The sequence below is a fragment of the Otolemur garnettii genome, unplaced genomic scaffold (genome assembly GCF_000181295.1).
Source record: "Otolemur garnettii isolate 467f Iridium unplaced genomic scaffold, OtoGar3 scaffold00178, whole genome shotgun sequence".
Lineage (NCBI taxonomy): Eukaryota > Metazoa > Chordata > Mammalia > Primates > Galagidae > Otolemur > Otolemur garnettii.
This window is the reverse complement of record NW_003852573.1, coordinates 276,596-286,300: the sequence shown is the minus strand read 5'-3', so window position 1 is coordinate 286,300 and position 9,705 is coordinate 276,596. Positions and strand designations below refer to the sequence as shown.

Here is a 9,705-nt window from a genome sequence, read left to right as displayed (position 1 = left end):
CATCACAGCTCACAGCAACCTCAAACTCCTGGGCTTAAGCAATTCTCTTGCCTCAGCCTCCCAAGTAGCTGAGACCACAGGTGCCTGCCACAATGCCTGGCTGTTTTTTGGTTGCAATTGTCATTGTTGTTTGGTAGGTCTGGCCTGGATTGGAACCTGCCAGCTCTGGTGCTTGAGCCACAGGTGCTGAGCCCCTCATTGATATTTTGATGGGGATTGCACTGAATCTGTAGACTGCTTTGGGTAGTACGATCCTTTTTAACAGTATTAATCCTTCCAATCTGTGAGCATGAGATATCTTTCCATTTGTTTGTGTCCTCTTCAATTTCTTTCATTAATGTTTTGTAGTTTTCCCTGTAGAAATCTTTAACTTTTTTGATTAAACTTATTCCTAAGCATTTGTTTGGGTAGCTATTTTAAATGGGATTGCCTTCTTGATTTCTTTTTCAGCTAGTTCATTATTGGTGTATAAAAATTACTGAATTTTATATGCCGATTTTATGTCTTGCAGCTTTACTGAATTTGTTTATCAGATCTAAGAGGTTTTTTTTTTTTTGTGGAGTGTTTAGATTTTTCCAAATATAAGATCATGTCATGACTTCTTTTATTCTAAGTTGGATGCTTTTTATTTCTTTGTCTTGCCTAATGGCTCTGGCTAGAACTTCCAGTGACATGCTGAATAGGAGTGGTGAAAGTGAGCATCCCTATCTAGTTCCAGATCTTAGACAAAAGCTTTTCACCTTTTCCCCATAAAGTAGCTGTGTGTTTGTCATATGTCCTTTGGCCATTTGTTTGTTTTTATTGTTCCTGTTCAATAGGGCAGTACTTTGAGATTATGTAAATGCCCTATTTCTCATTTAACTTTTAATCACCAATTTTAGAATCCACTGATGCTTCCTGGCTGAATTATTACAAAGATAGTTTCTAAATGGTGACTTTCTAATTTCAGTGTTCATTCTATATTTATCATTTGGCTTTCCCCTTCCTGGGAAGGCCTTCTTCTATCCTAATTAATTTATTCATGTATTTCCTTATATCATCATGGACTTGCTGTTTCCTATTATTTGAAATAGGTTGTAATCTATTATCATCATTATTTGTTTTAATGCTCCAATGATCCAAGACTTGACTACTAGATTCCCTTTTAAAACTTGCCTCTGTGTTCTAGTAATGTGCACCTATTCATCTTTCAGAAGTTCTTTACTTGTTAGCCAAATAAGATTTTCAGGCTCAATCTTGTACTTTTCTTGCTGCTGTCCTGGAAGCAACGATTTCTCTAAGAAACCTTGGTTCTTTTTAATGGCGCATGATATTTAGATAACAGGAACTAAGCACTAAGTATGTTTTCAGGTCCTGTCAGTGGAAAAAACAAAGGAATATATGCATGTACATATAGACACCTATTTATATATCTATCCATGTATATTAAAAACTATTAATTCAACCACACCTACTTGGCATCTTCAAGGGTATATGTGAAATTTACTAAATGTAGAATATGACTGTCTTAACACAATAACTAAGAAAATGCCGTAAAGGCTATGTTAACCAGTTTGATGAAAATATTTCAAATTGTATATAAAACCAGCACAGTGTACCCCATGCTTGCATTAATGTACACAGCTATGATTTAATAAAAAAAAACTATTAATTCAGACCCACACCTCAAATTCCAATCTAGCACCAGATCGGTCATTCTAATTTTTTTCATTTGCATATTTGTTACACTGACATCAAGAACTTGATTTCTGTCATCATTAATATATACCGCTAAGTTGATTAATACCTCCTGTATGTGATCATTCTTCATTTGCCTCTGCACCTTCTGCCTGAATGCCTTCCTCATCCCATGTGGTTTCTGACACCCCATGCCAAGGCTACATGCGTACCCTTTTTACCCCATGTTGGCTGCCTTTGGCAGCCCCCCTGCCCAGTTGCTCCCATGACCTCTTTTAGTTCTGCCCCCTGTGCCACATGCCACATGAGTACCCTCCTTGACCCATGTGGGCTCTGTAACTTCACACCAGGACACCACTGCTGCCCATTGTGCAGGTGCCTAGCTCATCTCATTTAGTCTCTGACATCCAAACCAGCTCCATTACACAAACTTGTTCTGTTCTGCTCGAGTTTGTTAACCTGTGCTCCCACCTTCCTTCCCCTTGGAGATGCCTACCTTGCTCAGCCCCCTGAATGGCTTTTAGATTGAATTACTCTGGGCCAAGGATGCTAAATGTTCTACAGTGCATCAGATAGTCCTCTACAGTGAAGAAGTGTCCTATCCCAAAGGCCAATAGCATCCCCATTAAGAAGCCCTGACACAAAAGACTACATACAGAAAGGAAACGAGGAGAGGAAATATGGCCATGTGTCTCTGACACAGTCTAAAGAAAGACACGAAATCAGAAATCCAGGTAGTAGCCAGCCATTTTGCCACTTATTCATTCAAAAAGAATGTGTTGATTGTTTGCCAAATTTGGGGCTAACAAAAGCTCTGGGGAATCGTAGATGAATGAAAAATGTGCCTGCCCTTAAAGACTGCCCAGCCTAGTCACTGCGGATGAAATGCTGTATTTTATCAGCTCTGAGAGGCAATCAGTTGCATGATACATCTCTGCATTGTTTTGTGTACCAAGAAACAAAAAGCCTACCAATGGAACTATAACATGATTCTTATCCCTGGGAATTTTTAAGTTACACTTGTTGACATTTAGATTTCTTCTAGTGTTTTTACAACTATGAACAATGCAGTAACAAGTAATAATGCATTAACATTCTAGGCTTACCCTAGAATGTGGGCTTCATGGCAGGGCACCGTGCCTTGGCCTTCTCATTCTCTGCAGTGGCCCTGGCATCTGGCATGCTGCCTGGCTCGGAGTGGGCTCTCAACACAGATTTTCTGAATGAATGAATATATTTGGAAAACATTTGTTCAAGTTTATCTGTAGAATAAATTTCACAGATGTGAAGTTATACTCTCTTCCTAGTCATTTCTTTCCCTGCAGTACGTTAAGTGGACTTCAGTTCATTGAAGTACCTTTTAAAGCTGGCCGCTGTGTGCTAGTAATATGTACCTGTAGTCTTTGAGATAAATCAGCACTCCTTTTCTGTGAGTTCTACATTTATGGATTCAACCAACTATGGATTAAAATATTCAGGAAAAAAATTGCACCTGTATTTAACATGCACAGATTTTTTTTATTGACATCATTCCCTAAGCAATATAATGTAAAAGCTATTTACATTCATTTATGTTATATGAGGTCTTATAAGTAATCTAGAGATGATTTAAACTAAGTATAGGGGAGGATGTGAGAGGTTATATGCAAATACTATGCTATTCTATATCAGGGACTTGAGCTTCCTCAAATTTTAGTATCCAGGGGACATCCTGGATCCAGTCCTTCACTGGTATGAGGGGCCATATAGAGCCCCTCATATAAAGGGCCTTTTATATTCAAAAGAAGGAAGTACAACAAGAAACAGATCATTTCTATAAATTTCTCATAAAAATTGTATATAGAAGACACAAAGTAATGGAAAAACAATACTCCCAACACCTTTAAAAAATATTTCTAATAATAATAGAAAATTTACACACAGGCACACAGAGAAAATTTGGAAAATGAAGAAGAGTATGAAGCAGGGAGAAAGAAGACCATGGCCTTAGAGTCTAGAAATCATCATGGTAACATTTTGGAGATTTTCCTTCCAGAGATATAGATGTAGATGTAGATTACAGAGTCCAATTACTTTCCTACTATTAGACACTTAGATCACTTCCAGTGTTTTGCTATTTAAATTGTCCTACAACCAAACTTGTACCTAAGTCTGTGACTAATTTGATGATTATTTTCTTGATAGGTTACTGGCACCAGACTGGGTATAATGAAGGAAACATTTTAAAGACTATTGGTACATATTTCCAATCTGCCTTAGATAAAGTGAGAAGACCTTAAAAATATGTATATAAAATTAAAACCCATTAAAATGAGTATAAGCGGCTCAGTGCCTGTAGCTCAAGCGGCTGAGGCACCAGCTACAAACACCAGAGCTGGTGGGTTCCAAACCAGCTCTGGCTTGTCAAGCGACAATGACAACTACAATAAAAAAATAGCCAGGTGTTGTGGGGGGTGCCTGTAGTCCCAGCCACTTGGGAGGCCAAGCAAAGAGAATCGCTTAAGCCCAGGAGCTGGAGGTTGCTATGAGCTGCGATGCTATGGCACTCTACCCAGGGCAATAGCTTGAGGCTCTGTCTCAAATAAGTAAATAAATAAATAAAATAAAATGAGTATAAGAATCATGTCTTTTTTACACTGTGAGCACAATCATCTCTCAGTATACATGGGGGTTTGGTTTCAGGACCCCCACCCCATCAATACCAAATCTGTGGATGCTCAAGTCCCTTATGTAAAATGGCATAGTACTGCATATAACTTATGCACATCTTTCCATATGACATCTTCAAGTCATCTCTAGATTACTTGTAATACCTAAGACAATGCCCACACATCACATCATTCATGCTGATTGAACGTAGTACTTGGTATGTGGGAAATTCAAGTTTTGCTTTTTAGAACTTTGTGGAATTTTTTTCCCCTAAATATTTTGGATCCATGCAGAACTTACGGAGGGGCCAACTGCATGCTGATCCTATTCTTTTTCTTTTTCTTTTTGTTAAGAAATCCAAGAGCCGGATTTGAAACTTAACCACAGGATGTACGTTGAATTTAATTTTGGCACATTTCTATTCTTCTTTTCTTAAAACCTAGTTTTCTGTGTCTGTATTTCCAAGTAGAAATGTCTATGGTGTAAGCCTTCTCAAACTCCTCAGTGAGTAACCTGAAAGGTGGCACAAGTGATGGTAGGACCTGGCTATTTTCATCCACAATGCGTGTGAATGAAACCCACTGTCTGGTAGGGTAAGTAGTCTTGACAACTTAAGCTCCACCCAGCTTTTCAAGGGGAGAAAGGAGCAATAGTTGTCATGGATAGTATTACATTATTCTCAACTCGCATTAATGTGTTGCTGTCTTCATCAGAGAGTCTCTCTGCCTTTCATCTCTCTCTCTCTCCCTTCTTTTTGGGTTAGATAAATCCAGCAGGCTCTGTCTCAATCTTTCAAATGTTACCTAAATACAATCTCTTAAATTTAGGAAACAAAGACTCCTAGAAGTTTTACGTCCAGGTTATTGATTCTTAATCTGATCTCCTTCTTGGCTTTTCACCAGGCCCTGCAGACGACAGGTCCATATATGCACACACCTCACCTCTGTGTATTGCTACCCATTCCCTTCCCCCCTATAGTCCAACCCTGCAGCCATCCCCAGTCCACTTCCCACATAAATACATAGATTTACATGCACAAACACTTCCACTAACCTTGGAATAAGGTTATAACCTTGGAATAACCTTCCAATAACCTGAAGATTATTTCTGAACTAACTGAATTTAAGGGTAAAGATATATGTCTTGAGAAAAATTAGAATAATTACAGTGAGGGATAAATCGCCATTTTTCACTCTAGTTCCGAGGCTCCTTCCCATCCTGGACTTTGGATTCCCTGAACCCCAACATTCCAAGACATATTTATATGTTGAGGTATTAGCCCACATTTCAGGAAAGAGTGGATATTTCAGAACTGAAGGCAAGGATGAGGTTAACATCTGTACTCTTGTCTTTATGCAAAACATCATTATGGATATTCCAAATCCTGTTAGTCAGTCTGTATAGTTGAAAAACCTGAGATTTTTCTTTTCCTTCTTCATAACATTCAACTCTTGAAACAGGTTTAGACCACACAGGCAGCCCTCAACTGACTAATAGGTTAAGGTCCAACAAATGACTTCATTTGTTGGCTAGAGTTTCCCACAAAAGCATTATCTTATGAGATATTTGCCCCTGGCTAGTCAACTCAAATGTGCTCTAAATGCCGCAGATTTATATTTAAAAAACAGTATGAAACAACGCTGTGAATGAGTAAACCAGAACAAGAATGTATTTGAATGAGACAAAGAAGTCTATATCTACATATATGTTGGAAGTTGTTCTTTTTGAAAGAAGATTTAATTGAATGAAAGTGAATAGGTAACTGGAGACACATAGGATAGGGTGACCAGATTTTAACATCTGTAAGGCGGGACAACATGGCCACGGGGGTGGAGCATGGGCGGAGTGGGGGCAGGGCGGAGGCAGAGCGGGGGCATGGGGCAGGGGACAGGCAGGCAGGGCCTGACAACAATGCAAACTTTGATAAGCAGTTCTCAATAATCACTTCTCAGCAATTATTTATTATAGTTTAACATTATAAAATTAACAAAAATAATATAAAACTCATATTCTGGTGAAATAGCCATATGGAGGCCGAAAACTGTATATTCCCTTCTTGTTCTCCAGCCCATTCGTGCATTCTTTCCAAAAATCGGGACTTTTTTAAAACGCCGCAGGACGCCAGACAAATTGTTGAAAAACGGGACTATCCCACCAAAATCGGGACGTCTGGTCACCCTAACATAGGCGCTTCCAGAGAGAGGTTCCTTTCTTCCTTTCAAAGTATTTTCATTTTGAATAAAGAAACCCAGTCTTTTAATTTGTCTAATTTCACTTCAAAATATGCCTTTCATTTTCCTTGATACGGAATTGTCATCCCTACCTCTAAGGACTCTTGCCACGTGCGTTTAGCATTTGTGTTTTTACTGTTATTGGTCATATTCTGACTACCCACAAAGCCAACAAAAGAGAAACAGGGAGGAAGTAGGATTTTTAAAGGTAACTCTCCAAAGCATAGCAAAGACAAAGAAGAAATGCTCAGGTGGCTTTGAAAGAGACTTTATGTGAGGTGGGGGGCTAGGTAGATTTTAAGAGGAAAGAGCAGAGGATGACAGGGCTCGTCCGTGTTTCCTGTGAGGGGCGTAAAGCGTGAAGTGGCCTTAGACTCTCGGGTCTGCCGTCCGTGTAACTGATACCGCACACGACAGTGAGGTGAGTAAGTCAAGAGGCTGGAAATGGAATCAGCTTTACTTTTCTAAAACTGAACCTAAGACAGTGGTTCTCAACCTTCCTAATGCCGTGACCCTTTAACTGTGACTCTTTAATACAGTTCCAGTGGTTCGCAACCCACAGGTGGAGAACTGCTGACCTAAGATGACTTATCTTTAACTAATGACAGATAAACTTTTTCCAGATGTTTTCAAATGTTCTCTGCCCAATCCAGTAATTTTTGTTTTTCAGTCAGCTTCAAGTATGCATATCTCTAATTGTGTATGATTCACAAATACTGTATAGGCACTGTCTTTCCATCCTTTCTCCTGCCTCGCTGTCCCTTGACCCTTTGCCTGATGGAAAGGTGTTAATTTTTGTGAAGAAACTTGAATGTGAGAGGGAGTGGGTCTGGAGGGCACGTGCGCATGTGTGGGGTGGCTTCACATGTGGGAAGCCTGGAAGGTTGACTTCCTTCTAGTCTTACAGGTTTCTGTTAGTTGTTTGTCGTTATCAATGTATTTTACAGAAATAAAACTGATTTTTAGCTGGATACATGTCCACTCTGAACCACTGCAGCCAGCGAGGGCAGAAGAGAAGTGTACAACCTACAGGTTGTATCACCCTTCCTTCATTTTTTTAAACTAGAATTCAGTTATCACAATGAACCATCTTGGACTTGCAGATACAGACAACACCCTCGGAATGGTGGTTCTGGGATAGAAGGGTTTCTGGACAGCTTCACAGGGCAGAACTGCCATATTAGCCCTGGACCGCCTACCCCAGGCTGTTTTGTGAGGGAGAAATAAATTTAGATTTGCTTAAGCCATTGTAAATGTGGATCTCTGTTACAGTATCCAAACTAGTAGCCTTGTAGTGTTAGAAGGGGAGACTGAGCCATGGAACTGGATGTTACATATGCAATAAACTTAATCGGCAGGTGCCAAAGAAGGTGTTGAAAGGTGGGTGCATGTGTTCTAGAAGCAGGTTCCTAGAAGCAGAAATACTGTAAAGAAGTATCCAAGCCTTTAAGGGACATATTACAAGTATAGGATTTCAATATAATACAATACCTAGAAATGCATTGGAGATTAAAACAATTGTATCTCCCTGTTGTTCAATAAACAACTTAATGCGATCCCTAGAAGAAATGATTAAAACCTTATCCCAATACTCTTTGGCTGACCTTAGCATCAATTTGGTGTTTAGCATCTCATGTTTATGGAATTCAGATTTTTAGAAGGAAGGATTAAGGAACACACTTAGTGACTGTTTAAAAGAATGCATCATAGAACAGAGAATATTCTTAAGTTAGGGAGAGAAAGCAGGGTGTCTGTCTTTGTAAGTTTATAGATGTGTTTCAAAGCCAAGAGGCTGAACTCTTTTGGCCCAACAAACAATAGACACAGAAGATAGTTGTCTAACTAGATTTCTACCTCCCAGAGTTCAGGGAAATTACCAAGTGTCATTCACTTGGCATAGAGGATATATGGAAGCACATTATCAGAATTTCATCATGTCCTTGGGCTTTGAAAATAAATCTTATTCTTTCCAAAGCACATTCAGATTGTTTGTGCTTTATTAAAGGTTAAATTCTCCAACAAAGGTGAAACACATCATTTGCCTAGAATGAATGAATTATTTAGTCAACCGAAATCATTAAAGCCTCCTACACCATGACTGAAGTGAGGATTTTGGCCAATGCCCTGGAATGGATTGGGGATGTGCCCAGCACCCTCCCACTCAGTATGCATCTGCAAGCTCTCCCTTCCTTTCAGCCCAGAGAGAGTCTGTGTCTGGGGAGGGGTGGGGAGTCTGTGTCGTCTGGGAGGCACTGGGCTGCATATCAATCGCTCTATTTGGCGGGTGGCACAGACAAACTGCCCCTTTATTCAATCACTATGCAGGCCTGTCTTGGGCCAGAAAGGAGAACTCCTTGCAATGCTAAGTTTGCAAAGCACTTAACAGTTTACAGAGTCCTCTAGGTTATTTGTTTTTATAGTGCCAGGAACTACATTTAGATGGTTGATTTGATCCTGGGGTTTGGACATGCCAACCACATCATTTTAACTGGCTAAATCAACTAGGATTGTGTAGAACTTCTTTCCTGGATCCCTGGTAAAATGGGCCCAGGAATCCCCCATGCTGAAAACTCTCTGGCATTTTACTGGGGATGGGTTCCGATGCTGTCACCATCCAAAACATCAGGGACAACTCTGACCCCACAGAGATCCCTTCATAAACGTTTCTTGGTGCACATTCCTCCTTACCCAGCTAGTTGTTTAAACTGGCCTTTTTATGAAGCGGGTTCAGATATTGGGGAGTGCCCCTAACATAGGCAGGTCTGTTGATCTTTTTTCGTTGTCATTCATTTTATTTAGCCCTAGCTTAACCTACTTTTCAGACAAATGTGTGTTGTTAAAGAATTTCGCTTCTCAGTTCTACCTTGGCATCAGCTAACTTTACTGACCTTTGGCTTCCATTGTGACCAGGTGTCTCTCTTAGGATAGGGTGACCAGACGTCCTGCTTTTCAACAGTTTGCCCCGCATCCCATGGTGTTTTAAAAAAGCCCCGATTTTTGGAAGGAATGCACGAGTAGGAGAACAAGAAGGGAATATACGGTTTCCGGCTGCCATGTGGCTGTTTCGCCAGAATATGAGTTTTGTTTATTTTTGTTAATTTTATAATGTTAAACTTAATAATAACAACAAATAATTGCTGAGAAGTGA

At 39.8% G+C, this 9,705-nt stretch overlaps 1 protein-coding gene across 1 annotated transcript in view; it reads right to left on the bottom strand.

The window, feature by feature from the left end:
* The window catches only part of HSD11B1 (hydroxysteroid 11-beta dehydrogenase 1), a 35,226-nt gene that overhangs the window by 22,595 nt on the left and 2,926 nt on the right, over window positions 1–9,705 (bottom strand). The window lies entirely within an intron of this gene.